The sequence below is a fragment of the Stenella coeruleoalba genome, assembly GCF_951394435.1.
Source record: "Stenella coeruleoalba genome assembly, chromosome: 7".
Taxonomy (NCBI): domain Eukaryota; kingdom Metazoa; phylum Chordata; class Mammalia; order Artiodactyla; family Delphinidae; genus Stenella; species Stenella coeruleoalba.
Window position 1 is genome coordinate 75,483,155 of NC_137153.1, and position 18,670 is coordinate 75,501,824.

General features: G+C 42.9%; 1 protein-coding gene across 1 annotated transcript in view; it reads right to left on the reverse strand.

Moving 5' to 3' along the window:
- CEMIP2 (cell migration inducing hyaluronidase 2) overlaps positions 1-18,394 on the reverse strand; it is a 164,115-nt gene extending 145,721 nt beyond the window's left edge. The window contains exons 1-2 of the mRNA XM_079925819.1: positions 18,259-18,394; positions 5,230-5,393 (exon numbers count right to left, since the gene is read on the reverse strand). The gene's annotated coding sequence lies outside the window, so the exon portion shown is untranslated. The remainder of the gene's footprint in view (positions 1-5,229; positions 5,394-18,258) is intronic.
- Between the last annotated feature and the right edge of the window lie 276 nt (positions 18,395-18,670).

Below are 18,670 nucleotides of genomic sequence, written 5' to 3' on the forward strand. Positions count from 1 at the left end.
AGATTTTATGTCCTATCCTTTATAAAGTTATGGAAACCAGAGTTTCTTCTCCTCCTGAAAGTGGAGAATTCCATTGGAGGTAGAGCTAAAAGCATGAGCTTTGGAATCAGACAGGCCTGGGTAAGGGATTAGCTATTCCACAGTTTAGTTTTGTGATTTTGGGCAAGTTACTTAGCTTATTTGAGTTCCAGTTTCTTCATCTGTAAATTAGTAATTATTAGCTGTTCTAATGCTTTGAGACTCCTGAATGAACTGTTCAAAAACTATCTGACAGTTATAGGACTGTAAGCCATTAATAAAGCATCTAATTTAGCTTCTTCACTTTCTAGATGTGGAAACAAAGAACCAGGGAAAGTAAGTGTCTTAACTGAGATCTCATAGCATATGGCAAAGGAGGACCAGGATCCTGGCCTTTTAATGAGTTTTGTTTTGTTTTATTTTTGTTTTTTGTTTTTTTTTTGTGGTATGTGGGCTTCTCACTGCTGTGGCCCCTCCCGCCGCGGAGCACAGGCTCCGGACTCACAGGCCCAGCGGCCATGGTTCACGGGCCCAGCCGCTCTGCGGCATGTGGGATCTTCCCGGACCGGGGCACCAACCCGTGTCCCCGGCATCAGCAGGCAGACTCTCAACCACTGCGCCACCAGGGAAGCCCTTGTTTTGTTTTAATCCTTCACATTGAATGAATATTTCCAAACCAAACACTTAAAAACTAAACACTTTAATAATGGAAGTCCAGTCATATGATAATATATACTTATGACAAACATTTTAGAGAGCCATATAAGCCAAGTTCTGTGATTTAATCTGCTTTTCAAAATACCATTTTTTTTGGTACAAGGTTATATATTACACTTACACAATGGGATATATTATATGGGAAGATAATAAAGAATCTATTCTACTCACATTTAACAACTAAAAGAAAACTTACAGCAAGTCTCCAAATTTTATTTTATTTTTATTTACAATGCAGTTTCAAAAAAGAACCTTCCTTGTGACATGGTGGTTTGCAAAAGGGGTGTGGCTGTTTATAGAATTCTTGTCTTTGCTGTTAGAATTGAGTACATTTGAAAAATGAGAGTTAGCAGATGGGAAATCATTTCCTATATCAAGGAGAAAAAAGTTTTCAATGTATTAGGAAAATTATAGCAAATGTTTAAAAGAGAAAAAGCAACTCAGAGGACATTGCATACTCAAGCTGTACTTGTTTGGGATGTATAAAAATTAGAGTGTTTGAGGGCTAGCTTAAACTCTTCATCTAGTGAACACGGACCCTGGCGTGCAGTGGTGTTGGGAGATTTGCGGAACTGATCAAATGGCTTTGGCAAAGAGGAGCATGGAGCCCAGTTCAGTGCTTTTGGCATGGTGACCAGCTCATCATTGCTTTCATTTTTTAAAATAGTAATATTTTCCAAAATATTAATATTTTGATGAAGCCAAGAAACAAAGGGTCAGTGTTGTGGATTAAGAAACCAAGGTGTGGGCTTCCCTGGTGGCGCAGTGGTTGAGAGTCCACCTGCCAATGCAGGGGACACGGGTTCGTGCCCCGGTCTGGGAAGATTCCACATGCCGCGGAGCGGCTGGGCCTGTGAGCCATGGCCGCTGGGCCTGCGCGTCCGGAGCCTGTGCTCCGCAACGGGAGAGGCCACAGCAGTGAGAGGCCCGCGTACCGCAAAAAAAAAAAAAAAAAGAAACCAAGGTGTGCTTTGGTGCTCTCTTGTTATTTGTCTTGATGTGAGCTGACTGTTTACATCTAAATCACTATTTGGTTTATAGTAAGACTAAGACCAATATATTTTAGAAAGCTTATTTGATCCAAGTAATAAGAGATATATCCACTAAGTGACCACTAGCTGGTTGGTTAAGTAGACAAATAATGGGCCTCTTCTTACAACTCTTTAGTTTCCTGTTTCAACCTGCAGTATCCAGATTTAATCAATGCTGCAGCCACTCCAAGATGGCAGGAATATTCAATTGCCTTGGAAGCATATACTGATGTTGCATGATCAGAGGGGATAAGGCAGAGGGCTTTGTTCACAGCTAAGAGACAGGGGATTGTGCCAATCAGAAAGCCTAGCTTATAAGAAAAGAAAAGCCTAGATAAGAAAAGCCTTATCTGCCCGGCACCTGATAATTAACAACCCTCACTAATGGGAAGCTGCAATCCCAGGAAGATAATGGAAATACATTTAAAAAGCCAATTTGACCCTTTGCCAAAATTTGCAATGGGCCCCTACCTCAGATGATTTGGAGCTCATTTTAATAGGCTTGAAAATCTGAAAATAAATGATTTTGAAGTGATGACATAAATTATGTATGAGTATCCATTGAATATTCATGTATAATGAGTTTATGGAATACAAGAGAGTATTTCTTTTGAGATGCTGCAATACTGTTATTGTTAGATTCAGAGCCCAGCTGATTGCTTATAGGGAGCCTTTGTGCAAATTTGAAAAAGGCACCCCCTCTGAGTGATGTAGCCATGTGGGTACATGATTTGGCAAGAGGAGCCTGGGCTGGATCTTAACTCCCTTTTGTCCCATTGGCTGGGTGCTTTTGTACAATGCACAAATTGCAATCCTTAAGTGGCAGCCCCAATTGCTACATGAAATGTGTGCCAGTAGCAAGGATGTCAAGGCTTGAAGTGCTTGTGTTGGTTGTTACAGAGTACATTTGAAATTTATAAAAGTGATGGTTCCTTCTCTTGCCCCAGCACAGAATTTATCTGCAGAGATGAAGTGTCAGTTAAGCTCTAAAATGCCATGAAAGCAGGGGGAGCCTTCATGATAGAGAACAGAGATCTTGTCTTGGCAGCTACGTTCCCTGAAGAAGCATAGCTAGTGAGTCACACTTCCCAAGCCAGAGGCAAACAACTCAACACCTGGGAAATTTAGATTTCTGACACCACAACTGTCTCATTTCCCACCCGCTGCACTGACACTAGAAGGGGAAAACTGTTGGGTTGGGTGTTGAGGTAAAACCTTTTACATCCACCCAGTTGTACTGGAACTTAGGAGCAGTGGGTATTAGCAATAAAAGTATAGGGGCTCGGGGCTTCCCTGGTGGCTCAGTGGTTGAGAGTCTGCCTGCTGATGCAGGGGACACAGGTTCGTGCCCTGGTCCGGGAGGATCCCACATGCTGCGAAGCGGCTGGGCCCGTGAGCCGTGGCTGCTGAGCCTGTGTGTCCGGAGCCTGTGCTCCGCAACGGGAGAGGCCCACGTACCGCAAAAAAAAAAAAAAAGTATATGGGCTCAAATGTTCATTTTCCTTCTTGGAACCATTGACTTATGATACCATGGTAATGAGAGTAGGAATCCGATATTGAGTTTCCAGTTCCAGGACAAAATGGAATAAACACACATCTCTTTGTTCCTCTGGCTAAGAACAGCTAAAGGCCCTTGACGCCGTATATAAAACAAATATAAGAAGGTTCTAACATGTAAAGGGAAGAAGGTAGACCTTCAGGGATCTCAGGACCAATGGAAGGACATGGGGATGTGGGTTTCCTTCTTGCCTGGGATAGCCCAGACTGCGTTCTGGAGAAGCAGGCATCCTGGAAAAGCCAACAAGTGTAGACAAAAAAATCCCCAAGAAAAATCGGTTCTCTCTAGCTACTGGAAAAGGAAAGGGGCAGCCTAGCAAAACAAAACTTTTGGACAGCACCTCCCTGATGGCACAGTGGTTAAGAATCCACCTGCCAATGCAGGGGGCACAGGTTTGAGCCCTGGTCCGGGAAGATCCCACATGCCGCAGAGCAACTAAGCCTGTGCGCCACAACTATTCAGCCTGCGCTCTAGAGCCTGTGAGCCACAACTACTGAGCCCATGTGCCACAACTACTGAAGCCCACACGCCTAGAGCCCATGCTCCACAATGAGAAGCCACCGCAAGGAGAAGCCTGCGCACCGCAACGAAGAGTAGCCCCCGATCCCCGCAACTAGAGAAAGCCCGCGCACAGCAACGAAGATCCAACGCAGCCAAAAATAAAATAAATAAAATTAAATTAATTAATTAAACAAAACAAAAAACTTTTGGAGAATAATTGCTCTACTGCAACCAAACACCACAGAAAAGTATGAGTGGAGAGCCTAGACTTATGTCCTTGGCCAGCTATAACAAGGCATTTCTCTTCCCCCCACCAGTGGGGAGGTGGAACATTTATCCCCACCATATGGGAATGAGACTACCCCCAACCTCTGCCCCAGGTTGTCAGTAAAGACTATGTGGAGAGCCAGGACTTCCATGCCGACCCAGCGTTTGAGTCACCCCTCCCTACCAAGGTGGTATCAGAGAGGGCTGAGTGGGAACCTGGGACTTTACCACATTCCATCCCAAGCTAGGCTTCCCAGCCCCCTGTAGTGTCAGCAGAGGCCTAGTGGAGAGTCTGAACTCCCACTCCCACCCAGCAATAATGAGATGCCCCTCCGCTTCCCAGGGTTCAGTGGAGGCCAAGAGGGGAATTTGAGTTTCCATGCCACCTGACAGTAATACTATAGTATTACTTATTATATAAGTATACTTATTAATAAGTATTAATAAGTATAAGGTAATAAGTATTACTTATTACCTTATAAGGCATCACCATCCTTCCTCCACTGATGTGGTGTCATAGAAGACCTGATAAAAGAGAAGATTTAAATATGATCCAGAATCTCATAATATAATAGCAAAACTGTCCAAGATACAATTGAGAATCACTCATGAGGAACCAGGAAAATCTTAACTTCAATGAGACGAGATAATCAACACACACCAATACCAAGTTTATGTTGATGCTGGAATTATCTGACAAGGATTTTAAAGCAGCCATCATATGAAATGCTTTAACAAGCAATTAGAAACATACTTAATACCAATGAAAAAAACCTCAGCAAAGAAATAGACAATATAAAGAAGAACCAAATGGAAACTTTAGAACTGAAAAAATGCAAGAATCAAAATAAAAACTCAATCAATGGGATCAATAGTAGAATGTAGAGACCAGAGGAAAGGATCAATGAACTTGAAGAGAGAATAACAGAAATTACCCAATATGAACAACAGAAAGAAAATAGACAGGAAAAAAAATGAATAGAACCTTAGGAACCCATGGAACTATAACAAAGGATACAATATTCATGTCATGTCATCAGAATCCCAGAAGGAGTGGAGAAAAAGGGCAGGGCTGAAAAGGTACTTAAAGAAATAATTGCAAAAATTCCCCAAGTCTGGCAAAAGACATAAACTTACAGATTTAAGAAACCTAGTGCAGAGACTTCCCTGGTGGTCCAGTGGTTAAGACTCCTCTCTCCCTGTGCAGGGGGGCATGGGTTCAATCCCTGGTAAAGGAACAAGATCCTGCATGCAGCAAGGAGGAGAGGATCTTGTACTGAGTCTTGTCATTAGAAAGAGCCCTAAAACAGAAAAACAGAAACCAATTACAGTCAGGTGAGTCACATTAAGAAAAGAAAAAAAGGTTAAGACCATTGCTTTATAGCATCACTGTCATAGCGTTAGGTTTAGTAGGTATAAAAATACTTGAGGATTAATAGCTTAGTTTCAGAGAAGTTTACATCTGCTAAGCAAATACACAGTAACATAACACATTCAAGCGGTGAGCCACTGAAGTGGTTTTAGGGGATGATTTTTGAGGAGAGACTTTGTTTCATAAGCCACCAGTATGACTCGTTTTTCACAACTATCACAACTAAAAATGTTTTCCAATTTCTAAACAGGTTGAGAGCAAACTTAGGATGTGAACTTTAAAAATACATTATTGTTATTTATTTATTAAAAACATTTTTTAAAATTTATTTATTTTATTCATTTATTTTTGGCTGCATTGGGTCTTCGTTGCTGCATGCAGGCTTTCTCTAGTTGGGGCGAGCAGGGGCTTTTCTTCATTGCGGTTCATGGGCTTCTCATTGCAGTGGCTTGTCTTCTTGCAGAGCACAGGCTCTAGGTGCATGGGCTTCAGTAGTTGTGGCACACGGGCTCAGAAGTTGTGGCACACGGGCTTAGTTGCTCCACGGCATGTGGGATCTTCCCGGACCAGGGCTCGAACCCGTGTCCCCTGCATTGGCAGGCAGATTCTTAAGAACTGTGCTACCAGGGAAGCCCCTATTGTTATTTATTTAACTTACTATTTAGTACAGACATACTTTGTTTTATCGTGCTTCAGCATGTTACATTTTTCACAAATTGAAGGTTTGTGGCAACCTTCAGGATATTTGCAAAAGACTTTCAGCAAGGGTTCAGTTGGTTTCTCATCTTGTTCTCAAAACAGGTTAATCTGGGAGATTTAATCCCTTCCAAGACAGTGTGATCTGAATCTGCTAAGGTCAGTGGCAAACAGTTTGATTTGAATTTGATTTTGGTTTTTGGCATCTTCTTCAGAATCTCTTCATTCTCTGAAGTTTTGTTTAAAAATGATAAGGCTTGGCCATGACTAATTGTGTTTGAATTAAAAATATGACGTAATCCAATGTCATATTGGACATGATAGTGACAAGGGAATGTCCTTGCATGCCCTCTTACTTTATTCACCAACTGAGCTGAAGCATGGCAATAGGAGAAAATGTAGTCTCTCGGTACTGTTCCTACCACATGCTTTTTAAAACATACTCTTTGAGGAGCCCAAATTTTAATCAGTTAATTAACTAATTTATTTTTAACATTGATTTATTTATTTGGTTGTACCGGGTCTTAGTTGCAGGAGGCGGGCTCCTTAGTTGCGGCAGGCATCCTCCTCAGTTGCGGCAGGCAGCCTCCTTAGTTGTGGCATGCATGTGGGATCTAGTTCCCTGACCAGGGATCAAACCCCGGCCTGCTGCATTGGGAGCACAGGGTCTTATCCACTGCACCACCAGGGAAGTCCTTAATCAGTGAATTTAAATAAACAAAGCTGGCTAGCCCTGCCCTACCAACACAGCTGTGTCAGAACAGGTTGGACTCTGTTTAACCTCACGATGAATCAACAAATCAGTCAGTTATTTCCTGATACAAGAGATTTCACTTTTCACCATGAGATAATAAACATGGATTATTTGGTGGTTAGTGTTTATTTTTATTTTCCAAGTTAGAATGATATAACAACTTGGTAAAATTTTCTGTTGTTGACTTAGAAGATTTTAAATGAGATTCAAATGAAAGAGAAAGAGAGGAAAGTGAAGGAATAAAGGGAGAGATAAGAGGTAAAATTAAAAATAAGACATATTTTTTCATGTGTTTCAAGGGGAATGTTGGAAAGAAAACAGCTATAGAGAATAATATAGTACCTAAGTCAAAACTTTTTTGATACAAATTTAGAGTTTCTAGCAGCAAAAATATGTTTCTCTTTTTTTCTGATTAAAAAGCATCAATGAATCTTTTTTAACATGCATTTGAAATAGCTGAATAATCCAAATACAAAACAAATCAACACACTTGCTTGTAACATAGAGGTGAAAACATTAAAAAGGCTATCTGCAAAATAATTTGTAAAAGCCCCATTCCTTCCTGCTTCCTCTCCAATCACGATGTAAACTAGGTTCTGTAAACACCTATCTCTGTCTCTAAAACAGAGGAAGTGATTTGGGGCAAAAGCTTATTTTTCAGATTTGCATCTGCGTTTTCCTGCATGATTTATGGTAGAAATTTGACTATTTTCTTGTAAACTTTGAGAATGAACTCTTTAGGAGAAATTCAGTCTTCTCCGAATTACCCACTTTGGGGTAATTACTCAAGATTACCCTTGTCTGGATTATTCCCACTTTTTCTATGGATGTCCTGTAGCGGATGATAAATCAGATCATTGTTTTCCTGCCTTCATGTGCTATTAGATGCTATGTCCTCATGGTGCACTATCAGCCTCAAGTGAAGTGGCATTAGGAAGGTAAATCATTTGCCCAATTTATATCTTTATAGTTTTAATTTTCTTCTCGTTTTATTTGTTTTCCTTTAAATTCTTGAACATATTTACAGTAACTTTTATATCCCTTGTTAGCTATTTCCATCATTTCTGTTATTTTTGGCTTATGATTTTTCTCCTGGTAACGGGCCAGATTTTTTTTTACATGTCTAGTAATGTTTGATTGGATGCTGGACATTATAAATGTTATATTGTTGCTGTTGAGATTGTGTTGTTCTTTTTAACAAACGTATAAATTTGTTCTGGCTGGTAGTTAATTTACTAGCAGCTCACCTTGATTCTATTGAGACTTGGTTTAAAGCTTTGTTACAGTGGGTCTAGCACTGCCTTTATTCTGGGGCCACTGTAGCCTTACTACTAAAGTGTGACCCTTCTCAGCTTTACTTTGATGGCCCCAGATGTTCAAAAAGGTCTCTCTGGACAACCCTCAGAATGGGAGAAAATATTTTCAAATGAAGCAACTGACAAGGATTAATCTCCAAAATATACAAAGAGCTCATGCAACTCACTATCAAAAAAACAAACAACTCAATCAAAAAATGGGCAGAAGACCTAAATAGACATTTCTCCAAAGAAGACATACAGATGTCCAACAAACACATGAAAAAATGCTCAACGTCACTAATTATTAGAGAAATGCAAATAAAAACTACAATGAGGTATCACTTCACACCGGTGAGAATGGCCATCATCACAAAACCTACAAACAATAAATGCTGGAGAGGGTGTGGAGAAAAGGGAACCCTCTTGCACTGTTGGTGGGAATGTAAATAATACAGCCACTATGGAGAACAGTATGTAGGTTCCTTAAAAAACTAAAAATAGAATTACCATATGACCCAGCAATCCCACTACTGGGCATATACCCAGAGAAAACCATAATTCAAAAAGACATGCACCCTAATGTTCATTGCAGCATTATTTACAATAGCCAGGACATGGAAGCAACCTAAATGCCCACTGACAGACGAATGGATAAAGAAGGTGTGGTACATATATACAATGGAATATTACTCAGCCATAAAAAGGAACGAAATTGGGTCATTTGTAGAGATGTGGATGGATCTAGAGACTGTCATACAGAGTGAAGTAAGTCAGAAAGAGAAAAACAAATATCGTATATTAACACATATATGTGGAACCTGGAAAAATGGTACAGATGAACTGGTTTGCAGGGTAGAAATAGAGACACAGATGTAGAGAACAAATGCATGGACACCAACGGGGGAAAGTGGCGGGGGCGGTGGTGGTGTGATGAATTGGGATATTGGGATTGACATGTATACACTGCTGTGTATAAAACGGATAACTAATAAGAACCTACCATATAAAAAAATAAAGAAAACAAAATTCAAAAATTAAAAAAAAAATAAAAGATACATGCGCCGCAATGTTCACCGCAGCACTATTTACAATAGCCAGGACATGGAAGCAACCTAAATGTCAATCAACAGAGGAATGGATAAAGAAGATGTGGCACATATATACAGTGGAATATTACTCAGCCATAATAAGGAACAAAACTGGGTCATTTGTAGAGACGTGGATGGACCTAGAGACTGTCATACAGAGTGAAGTAAGTCAGAAAGAGAAAAATGAATATCATATATTTTTATGTATTTATTTTTAATTTTTAAAATTTTATTTATTTTTGGCTGCGTTGGCTCTTCATTGCTGTGCATGGGCTTTCTCTAGTTGTGGTGAGTGGGGGCTACTCTTCATTGTGGTGCGCAGGCTTCTCATTGCGGTGGCTTCTCTTGTTGTGGAGCATGGGCTCTAGGTGTGCAGGCTTCAGTAGTTGTGGCCCATGGGCTTAGTTGCTCTGCAGCATGTGGGATCTTCCCGGACCAGGGCTTGAACCTGTATCCCCTGCATTGGCAGGTGGATTTTTAACTACTGCGCCACCAGGGAAGCCCCGAATATCATATATTAATACATGCATGTAGAATCTGGAAAAACTTGTATAGATGATCTTATTTACAAAGCAGAAATAGAGACACAGACGTAGAGAACAAAGGTATGGATATCAAGGGGGAAGAGGGGGTGGGCTGAACTGGGAGATTGGGATTAACATATACACTATTGATACTATGTATAAAATAGATAACTAAGGAGAACCTATCGTGCTACTGTATAGCACAGGGAACTCTACTCAATGCTCTGTGGTAACCTAAATGGGAAGGAAATCCAAAAAAAGGGGATATATGTATACCTATACCTGATTCACTTTGCTGTACAGTAGAAACTAACACAACATTGTAAAGCAACTATACTCCAACAAAAATTAAAAAAATAAAAAAGTCTCTCTGACCTGGATGGTTGGAATTCCAATGTTCCCAAGTCCTGTGTTAACTCCTCAGTCTGTTCTTCGCCTGGCCTTGTAGAATTTTGCTCTATGCGTACAAAGAGTAGTATTCAGCCAAGGAACCCAGGGAACCCTTGTGAAAATGTCTGGGGCGCTTTCCTTGTGCAGTTTGCTCCCCTACACTATTCTGCACTGCAAATTCCAGCCACCTCAGCCTCACCAAACTAGATTTCTGTCTCCTCATTCTAGTGAAATTAGCATGCTCCACTTGAGTTTTCTCCCTCTTTATTGTGGTTTAAAAATTGCCTCCAGGGGACTTCCCTGGTGGTCCAGTGGTTAAGACTCCTTGCTTCCACCACACGGGGCACGGGTCAGATCCATGGTCCAGGAACTAAGACCCCATGTGTGGCGCGCCAAAATGTAAAAAAAAAAAAAAAAATTGCCTCCAGGTAGGGTTGCTGGATTTAACAAATAAAATCCAACATTACATTTTTATACATATTTATACTAAGAAATTATTCTTTATGTATCTGAAATTCAAATTTAACTAGACATTCCATATTTTATCTGGCAACCTTACATCCAGGCAGAAAGCCAGGAGAATTGAGGGCTCACTTCAATTGTTTCTCTTCTCTTGGAACCACAATCTTGAGTACACTGTGGTCCCAATGTCTGAAAACAGTTGTTTCATATATGTTGTCCAGTTTTCTAGCTGTTTACAGTGGGAGGGCCATTCTGTACCAGTTACTCCTTCTTGGCGAGAAATGGACACTCATAGTGCATCTTTAAGCAAGCAGGCAAACAAACAAATAGGACGGCTGCCGTATCTGGAATTGTTCAAGGGAATCATTAAGAAACAGTAATAGAATCTAAACAACAACAACAACAACAACAAAATAACAAAAAAAAATGGTCATGAAGAACCTAGGGGCAAGACGGGAATAAAGACACAGACCTACTAGAGAATGGACTTGAGGATATGGGGAGGGGGAAGGATAAGCTGGGACAAAGTGAGAGAGTGGCATGGACATATATACTCTACCAAACGTAAAATAGATAGTTAGTGGGAAGCAGCCGCGTAGCACAGGGAGATCAGCTCGGTGCTTTGCGACCACCTAGAGGGGTGGGATAGGGAGGGTGGGAGGGAGGGAGACACAAGAGGAAAGAGGTATGGGGACATGTATCTGTATAACTGATTCACTTTGTTATAAAGCAGAAACTAACACACCATTGTAAAGCAGTTATACTCCAATAAAGATGTTAAAAAAAAAAAAAGAAAGAAACAGTAAATAAACGTGTCACTTTTACCCATCCTGGAGTATGTTACAGAGAGTTGCTTACGTGAGAAAGAACTCAATTATAATTCAGAGCATCTGCCTTTCATTCAAGATTCTTATTTGAAATTCCCATTTCTCTTCTGCTTTATGGTCTCCACAGGCTTTTTTTTCTTTTTTTTTAATATTTTTTTTTTGGTTGCACCAGGTAGCACATGGGCTCCTTACTTGTGACATGTGAACGCTTAGTTGCGGCATGCGAACTCTTAGTTGCGGCATGCATGTGGGATCTAGTTCCCTGACCAGGGATCGAACTCAGGCCCCCTGCATTGGGACCAGGGAGTCTCATCCACTGCGCCACCAGGGAAGTCCCTCCACAGGCTTTAAATTTACCTCAGTCTTAGCTGCTCCAGACCATGTCAACCTATCCCTCTGGGACATCACAAGGGTCCTGTAAGGTGAATTCTGGGCACGTCACACATTCTGTATTCTTAGAAAGACCATTTCAAATATAGCCTCAAAAGCAGTGAGATGCTATGCAGCCATCGTCATATGAGAGAGTTCATTTTATTTACACAGATTACAACGACTGTCATTTCTTGGGAAGTTCAAAGAGATAGTGTTCCTGAAACCGTAGTTACACAGATAGTAGAAGGAACTTGTGCCTTGTGAGGATGAGAGGGCAACTAATACTTATTGAGTGTCTATTATATGCCAAGTGTTCCGTATTCAGTGGTTTGCTGGAGCCAGCCTGTGACAGCTCATATGCGCTTGTGAGAGGCAATTGTTAAATATTCAGGAATCTTGCCAGCCAGTTTTTAAACTGTTGAAATCTTGAGATTGGCAACAGGAGGAATATTTATACCATGGAAATCATCAAATGCTACAAATTCTGGCTCCTCCATCAACTCCAAGAGTTAACCGTTACGCATTTACCAGCACATCACTGTAATCTCATTTTTCATTTCATCTTATCTTCGGAACAACTCTGTAAGGTATTTATTAGAATGTGAAGTTTAAAGATGGAAAGAAGACTGAGGTTACATAAATAATAATGTCCCAATTTTCCCAGAAAACAAGTACAAAACCAATTCTGCATAACTTTACGTCCTCTGTTTGCAGCTCCACAGCTCTGAGCCAGGAGACTTAAACAGAGTTGTTGCCTTAACACTAATTGACTTTATGATCTTGGACCAGTACCTGACCTCTCCGGATTACCACTTGTTCATCTGTGAGGTTGGGAGCATTGACCTAATTAATACCCAAGGTCTCTTTTGGATGTAATTGTGTCTGTTGTCTACTAATTCTACCCCTGCCCAATTGTGTCAGAAACACTAAAAACTCCTACCAAATAGCTGCCAGAAAAAGAAAAAAAAACGCTTGTATCACTAGGGGCTTCCTGAGACTTAAAGCTATGATACTACCACATTTTCTTTGCTCAAATGTCTACCATCAAGGAGATGTAATAAAGAAAATGTGTTTAGCAAGTTCATTTATTAAAAATTTGGTAGGGCAAAGTAACCTACTGTAAAAGTACCTGTCTTGTTTTTCTTAGCCTTTGATTATTACCCACCAGTGTCACTGGCAAAGCCCATTAACAATTCCTGGGAAATACTGAATCTGGGTGATAAAGTCCTACCTTTTTTTTTCCTTTGTGCTTAGTCTAGTTTCACTTGCTCATGGGATATTGTGTGCAGAAGCCTTGCACCTGGCACTTCAGACCAGAGTTCCTAGTGCAAAATGGCTGCACTCATCCCCCTTCCCTGCTGACAAGAACCCTAAAAAGCAGCCCCACCAATGGCCTGTAGGACAGAGTGTGTACTCTAGAGCGCAAGCTTGCACCTCTCCATTCATTGCTCAAAGAATAAAGATTTCCTTTGCTTGTGAACTGAACTTGGTCTTGTTCTATTGGCTCAAAAGACACCACTTGTTGAGGACCGACTCAGGAGGGTCGGTAGCAAAATTTGGTGACTACAAAAGGGTGGACCTTCTGCCTGCACCCACCCACAGGGCTCCAGGTTCACTCTGGCTCCAGGGGGAGGACACCAGAAGGTTAGGGAGGTTTGAAGGTTAGGTGAGAATGATTGACTCTCACCTTTGAGTACACTCTGATGGGGTAGAACGGCAGCAGCTTTGATCCAAATCCAAAGCAATTCTGCCCAGCAACCTGAAGACCCTGTGTGGTGCACACACAGCATAGCCCCCAGAGTAATCTGGACTGCACCCCATTGAAGGAATTACTGTGACATCATTGGGGATCGAGGGCTGTAACTAACACATCTCTACCCACTGCCTCCTGCTGGCCTTCTTGCAGTACTGGATACTCGAGGATGGTGGCGTACTGTGGACAAGACAGAGCCAGTACCATCCTCTTGACCCCTGTACAAGGCAGTAACAGCTGCACCAGGGCTTTCTGCCTTCCTCCCCGACCAACAGTAGCATTCTCCATAGTCACTTTCGGTTTAGTAAAGGAAAGTGGCCAGCCCCGTGGGCCAAGAGGCGAGACCAGGAAAAAACCCAGGTAATAAGGACCTCCTTGACAAAACGGAATGAGGATACTCAATCCAAGTTCAGGAAAAGGCACTGGGGAAGCCCAAGTGCAGAAGGATCCCAAGGTAGGTATGCAACTGGTGACCTGACCTCTTCCAGTCAGCGCTAGTTGCTCTGAAGTGTTACGGGGGGCCGTGTGAGCCACTCACAAGACCAGGAACCTGAGTGGCAGGAAGATGTGTGAGCTGTTGGCAAGAACACGCAACACCCACTGCCTGATCCTTCCTCCTTCCTCTGCTTGTGCGGTGAAGCCTGGGTGAGTCTTCATCGACTGAGATTCCACGGGCTCTCCACAGCAAACTGGTGAGTATCCCATGGGAATCCCTCATGCTTTTAGCTCTCACCCACCAAGAAATCCAAAAACTTCTCCTTTTTGGCCAAAAGGAGGAAAGAGAAGATTCCCACCTCACACAGCTGTGCCTCTCCCTAATGGACCAAGTTGGTCAGGAACTAACGTGGCTAAGCTGCTCTGGCCCGGAGGTGGTCCTGTCCAACCTCCTGTGGGATGGCCTGACTGAGGAGAGACTGTCTCAAGCATGGCTGTTACAAATTCAAGGGGACCCCCTCCCCAGTTATATCAGAGCCCACGCCATTTGGACACCTCCTATTTTGGTCTTTTGAGGAATCCATTAACACTTTAGTGCTGGTTCCAAATTTCCTGAACGGGAAACCTTATTTGGGTAAAATCTTGTGCATTTGTGTGCCAATGAATCACTCCAATCACCCCCCTCAGTAGTTTGAAACAAGTCCAAAACAGAACATCTAAGGTATGGGAAATCAAACATTCACCATACCGAAGGAGCCCATTAGGGTACATTCTGCAGAACCGCAAGTTTTTCAGGTATCACCTCCAACCCTAAAACATTTAATCTTCCTATGTAATACAGCCTAGCTCCAATACCAGCTGGGACATTGGGAAAGTTGGCCAGTTAATGGGTCTCTAAATTAAAACACCATTTTACAATTGGGCCTGCTATGCCGGAGACAAAAGAAATGGGATGAAATTCCCTCTGTTCAGTTTTTTGTGGCAATACATTAGAACAAAGGCCTTCAAAATGGTTGTGGTAATCCAAGGACCCTCCAGGAAAAGTACTCCCTTTGAGGCAGGTCCCTGGGTAAAGGAGGGCTCATCCAGGTACATGTCCCATTTGCACTTCTGATCTATATAACTGGAAAAATCATGGTAAGGGGTTGAGGGAAGATCCAAAGGGGTTCCTGAATTAGGGGAACATTTCAGACCCATGACCCCATCTGGGCTGACATCCAGAGCCTCCTCGATGTACACTTAACAGGGGAGGAAAAGTCAAAAGCCTGGGAGGAAGCAGACAAAGAGAACAGAAACAATGCAGGTCATGCTATTTTCGGAACAAGGAATCAAGTGGTCCCAGATTACAAACCCAACTGGGATCACCAGGACCATGGGTAAGGGGTGGGAAGACAGAGGCTGACCAATTATAAAAATATCATCCTAAAGGGAATCCAGGCAGCAGGAAAGAAACCTGCCAATTGGCATAAGATAAAGGAGATCTATCAGAAGCCAACAGAAAACTGTTCAGCATTCCTACAGCCTCAGGGAATGCCTCCAAATCTATATTAGCCCTGACCCTGAGTCACTTGGAAGGGAATGCAGTCCTGAGTTCATTTTCAATTCCTAAAGTGCTCCCGACATTAGGCATAAACTCAGAAACTGTTAATAAAACCAGATACCCCTACCTATCTCTTGCCTGGTCAAGGTTGTCTACTGGTGTTTAATAACCGAGATATAGAGAAAAAGTCAGAGGATAAAACGGCCCAGAGGCAAACCTACCTACTAGCTGTTGCCCTCCAATGTCAACCAGTTGGCAAAGGGATCTGTACTAACTGCCCACAGAGACTCACTTCATTCTCACAGAAAGTCAGAGAAACCTACCCCCGGAAAGGGAAGAAGCCATTTGCAGCCTCACCCCTCCTAAAACTGCAAGACAGTTTAGGGGGTTTCCCGGGGATAGCTGGGTTTTGCCACTTCTGGATGCCTACCTATGGTCTAATAGGTAGGCCCCTATATGAAAAGTTGAAAGGAAAGGATGATGATCCTTTTGAATGGAATTCAGAATGCAAAGGGGCCTTTCAAGAATTGAAAAAGCAATTACTTCAGGTCCCTGCCCTGGCCCCCCCAGATCTAGCTAAACCCTTTGATCTTTACATTCAGGAGAGAAGGGGAATTGCCCTTGGGATATTAGCTCAAAAGCTGAGACCACTTACTCAGGTGATTGCTTATTTCTCTAAACAATTAGATCAAACTGCTAAGGAGTTGGCTTCTTGCCTGCAGGCAGTAGCAGCTACTGCAGCCCTGCTAAAAGAGGCCGAACAGACAACATTTGGTCAGCCAATCACTATATGGACTCCACACCGGGTTCAGGCTTTAGTAAGTTCTAACAGATATCAGAATAACTATCCCCTGGAAGGTCGATTCAAGGTTAGGCTATGCTTTTAGACAACCCAGTGGCTGCCATAAAAACCTGCCATATGCTAAATCCTACCACCCTGCTCCCCACAGAAATGGGGTCCCTGGAGCATGACTGTATAGAAACCATAGACATGATCTATTCCAGTCGCCCTGACCTAGGAAGTGAGCCTCTCCCAAATGCTGAAGAGGAATGGTTCACAGATGGGAGAGGGGAAAAGGCTAGTGGGATACATAGTGAGGTCTCAGACTCAAGTCACTGAAGCAAGAAGCCTACCCCCAGGGACTTCTTCCCCAAAGATGAAACTGACAGCCCTCACCCCAGCCTTGAAGGTCAGGGAAGATCTTAAATGTTTGCACAGATTCCTGGTTTGCATATGCCCTCCTACACGCAGAGAGAGGTATGCTGACTGCAGAGAATAAACAGGTGAAACATGGCTTAAACATGTTGAAGCTCTTAGGAACAGTACAGCTTCCAAAAAGAGTGGCAGTGATTCATTGTAAGGGTCACCAAAAGGGGGATGCAGAGGAAATAAAGGGAAACAACAAGGTGGACACAACTGCCAAAAGGACACGGCCTTAGAACAAGTAACTTGGATACTACTCCTCATAGCCTGAAGGCAGATCCATCTAATAATTCTCCAATATACACAAAGGAAGAATTAGACAAAGCCCCAAAATGGGGCTTCAGTAGAGATCTAGGAGGCCATGGGTGGCTAGTTGATGAACAATATTTTCCCCAAACTGCAGCTTGTTAAGCCCATCAGGGAGGCTCATTAAGGAACTCACTACAGGAGAGAAGCCCTATATAATTGATTAGTTGAGGTCATGGTAACTCCTGGCATGAAAAGTGGAATCAGTCAGGTAGTTGAGACATGCCCCAACTGCACAATGAACAACCCCCAAACCAGACCCTTCAGAGGCCCCCAGAGAAGGCCCATGTAGACCAGAGAGATATATCCTGGAGAAGACTGTTAGACTGATTTCACTGTCCTACCGAAAGTACTGGGCAATTTCAGATATCTCTTGGTACTAGTAGACACATTTTCTGGGTAGATAGAAGCATTCCCAGCTAGAACTGAAATAGCAGCTGAAGTAGCTAAGGCATTACTAAAAGAAATAAGCCCCAGGTTTGAGCTCCCAGGATCCTATAAAGCGTTAATGGTCCAGCATTTGTGTCTCAAGTGATAAAGGGGATAACAAGTACCCTGGGCATAAAACGGACCTTGCTCTCAGCCTGGAGACCTCAACCGTCCATCGGGGAAAGTGGAGAGATCCAATCAGACCTTGAAATGGGCCTTAGCCAAGCTATGTCAGGAAACTCAAGAACATTGGATTAAGTTGCTTCTGATTGCCCTTTTCTGCAAGCGGTTAGCCCTAAGGGATAAGTTAAAGTTAAGTGCATTTGAACTCGTGTATGGTAGACCCATTCCCCAAGCCTGAGAAAAGGGACACCTTAACCCACTTGAAATGGAACAACTCAAGTATGCCCTCCAGGCAGGAGAAACGTTGAAAGCGCTCACGGAACACGGTGACCAGGTGCTGCCTGCACCCACGACCTGGCCCTATACCCCTTCTGGCCAGGAGACTGAGTGAACCTAAAAACATGGAAAACTGGCAGCCCGAAAGACCAGCGCATCCCTAAGTGGAATGGAACAGAAGTAGTAACAGAAGACGGACCTGAGCCCCTCAGTGCCCTTCAAGAATGAGGAGCAACACACAGGAGGGATCTGTCTCTGGCAAAGCCCATTAACAATTCCAGGGGAATAAAAATAGAATATGGGTAATAAAGTCTAACCTTTTTTTCTTTTCCTTTGTGCTTAGTCTAGTTTCAGTTGCTTACAGGGTGCTGCATACAGGGGCCTCACACTTGGCACTTCAGACCAGAGCTCCTGGTGCAAAAGAGCGGCGCCCAACCCCTCAGCTCAGCCGACTGTGCGCAGAAGTGCTGCGCACGACACTGCAATTCAAGATGGCGGCGGCAGGCCAGGAGTCACGCCGATGCAGCCTCTGGCATCGCGAGAGCCTGAGCCGCACAAATGTGCCTGCCCAGGGAGAACTCGGCCCCCTCCCCTCCCCACTGAGGAGATCCCTATAAAGGAGCCCCGCCCACAGCCTGTCCGGGGAGTGTGTGCTCTAGAGTGAGAACTCCTACCTCTCCGTTCTTTGATCAGAGAATAACGCTTTCCTTTGCTTCTGAACTGAATTCG